This window comes from Dioscorea cayenensis, unplaced genomic scaffold, assembly GCF_009730915.1.
Source record: "Dioscorea cayenensis subsp. rotundata cultivar TDr96_F1 unplaced genomic scaffold, TDr96_F1_v2_PseudoChromosome.rev07_lg8_w22 25.fasta BLBR01001564.1, whole genome shotgun sequence".
NCBI lineage: Eukaryota > Viridiplantae > Streptophyta > Magnoliopsida > Dioscoreales > Dioscoreaceae > Dioscorea > Dioscorea cayenensis.
Window position 1 is genome coordinate 1 of NW_024087955.1, and position 3,040 is coordinate 3,040.

Below are 3,040 nucleotides of genomic sequence, written 5' to 3' on the forward strand. Positions count from 1 at the left end.
ATATAACACGAAAATTTTTGGATTTCCGGACATGCAAAAGTTCTAATGAAAAGAAGTTATACAATTATTATAATTATTATTGATAACATTGGACATCTGATATATAATTATTTAAACATTATTATTGTTTTTATTTATTTATTTATTTATTTTATGTTAAAATTTTACGCAGGATGATGTAGCTTTTAATGGACTATTTTCCTTTTGATTTATTAAATTATGTCTTATATATATATGAATACATTGTTAAATATTTTGTTTTGAAATAATTGGATACTTTTATTGAAAATGGGATCATTTAAATTTTTGTATTTCGACTTTGTCAAACGTTTTGGACAAAAACTTTTTTGATACAGTACTCGTAGTCTCCAAATTAACTTTGCAATAACCCTATCACTGGGGGTTAAACACTGACCATGTCGATATGTACTCTAATATAGAACTATAGTTTCCCACTGCTTTCCGTCGGTGAAGAATAACAGCCTCTGATAATTCTTGCATGGGTCACCTAAGGTAAAAATATGACCTTTGATAATTTTGGCTCGGGTCACCAAGGGTAAATATATGGTTTTTATTATTTTGTTTTGGCAATAGTCGTTTGTGGTTTCTATATGCTTAGTTTTTGACATCTGTGTTTATTGAAATAAATTTGATTACTAATTTTTCTTATTTTGATAAATTATGATTTTTGTAAATGATCCCTATATTTTTAGTGTGTGCTTATTGGGATGTCAAGCTCATAATTTGTTGTTAATTTTTTTTTTTAGATTAGGAGTATAATAGCTTACCGAGAGTGAGCAAGTAGCAAGCCTATCAATGGTGTTGGTTAAGCTATAATTTTGTCTGTATTGTAAGCTATGAGTTTTTGTATTTAGTAATTTTTTTGTAAATTTCAATTTATAACTTTTGAAATTTACAGCTTATGTCTTGCATGCCTATTGTGCTATGTATTGTGGGTGTGCAGCCGTTTGTCAGTGCAGCGGGTCTGGTGAGCCTGGTTAGAGGCGTGACAAATTTAGTTGTATCAGAGATTTAGTAAAATTTTGATTATATTAGTATGTCCGATAGAAAGTTTAAGTCTGTAGTATTATGGAAACTTGAATCTGGAGAGTCAAACTACTAAGGAAATTTATTTCCCACTATTTGACAAAACTATTATGCCCTTCTCTTTGTCAGATTTATTGTAGCAGAGAATATTGGGCTTTAGTTTTAGTTTTGAAATTAATATTTATTTGAAATTAATTTTTTATTAAATATTAATCAATAATAATAAAATAAATATTTATGTTTTAATTCTTTTATAAATAATAAGTATTTGAAATAAATATCATTTCTTTATGAGAGGGGTAAAATGGTAATCTTAGTACAACTCCACTTTTTACTTTTTTACTCCATGTTCAAATACTCCCTCCGTTTATTTTTACTTGTCACATTTTGGAGCTTTTCTTTGTTTTTTTTTACTTATCGCATTAGAAATTTTGTACAACATTAAATAATTTTTTCAAATTTACCATTTAATTTAATGTATTTGTACAATTTTTAATAAATCACAATCAACTAAGCATTAAATCATATACTCCACTTAGTAGTGGAGTTTTAAATAGGGGTAGTTTTGGAAAGAAATTTATTTATTTTTATAAAATATAGGTAACCAACTAACTTTAACCAACTTTTATTAATTAGTGTGAATTAGGTAAATGTGACAAGTTAAAAAGAACGGAGGGAGTAGTAAGTAAATCGGGATCAGAGACTAGTGAAAATTGTACACCACACATTTGCCAATGTTTAAAAAGTTAATAAATATTTCACCAATCAAGCTAAAAATCCTCGGCTGCATCAACTTCACTAAAGTAGCGTTTAGTTGGATGTAAATCTAAATGCAGTGGATTTTCAGTTATAATGTAAATGAAAATACTTGGTTTTCAAAATACAGTGCAGTTAAATCTTGTGTTTGGTTGGATGTAACTGAAATTACTGTATTATAAAATTTATGTTTGTTTGGAAGGATTTGTAAATCTGGAATTGAAAAACACATGTGTATATGTGTATGTATGTGTGTATGTATTCATATATGTATATGAATATATATGTATATATGTGTATATGTATGCATATATGTGTATGAGTATATATATTTGTATATATGCATATTTATATGTGTGTATATATATACATATATGTATATACATATATGAGTATATATATATATGTATATGTGTAAAAATACCTGTATATGTTTATATAAATATGAAAATGTATATGTGTATGTATATGTGTGTGTATATGCATATATGTATATGAGTATATATATGTATAAATATGTGTGTATATATGCATATGTATATGTGTGTATGTGTATATATATACATATATGAGTATACATATGTATATGTGTAAAAATACCTGTATATGTTTATATAAATATATAAATGTATATGTGTATGTATATGTGTGTATATATGCATATATGTATATGAGTATATATGCATATTTGTAAATGAGTATATATGTATGTATAAATATATGTATATATGTGTATATATACATATGCATATATGTATATGAGTATATATGGGTGTATATATGCACACACATATGTGTGTATATATATACATATATGAGTATATACATATACATATATAAGTATATATGTATAAGTATATATATCTATATAAGTATAAGTATATATATACATATATATATGTATATAAGTATATATGTACCTGTATATGTGTATGTAAATGTATACGTATGTGTATGTGTATATGTGTATATATATTTCTATATATGTATGCATGTTTATATACATTAGTTTTCAGCTCCCGGGATTTGGTTTAAAGCTCAATTTGGACGTAAAAACAAATACACCAAAAAAGCTATTATAATGCAATCCCAATTACATCAGGGTTTGCAGATACACCCAAATAAACAATGAATTTTATAAAGTAAAGAATTTGGTTTTACATGTAAAATCAAATACACCCAAACAAATACACCCTAAAACAAAGCAAGAAGCAAGAACTTGAATTTCATTTGCAAT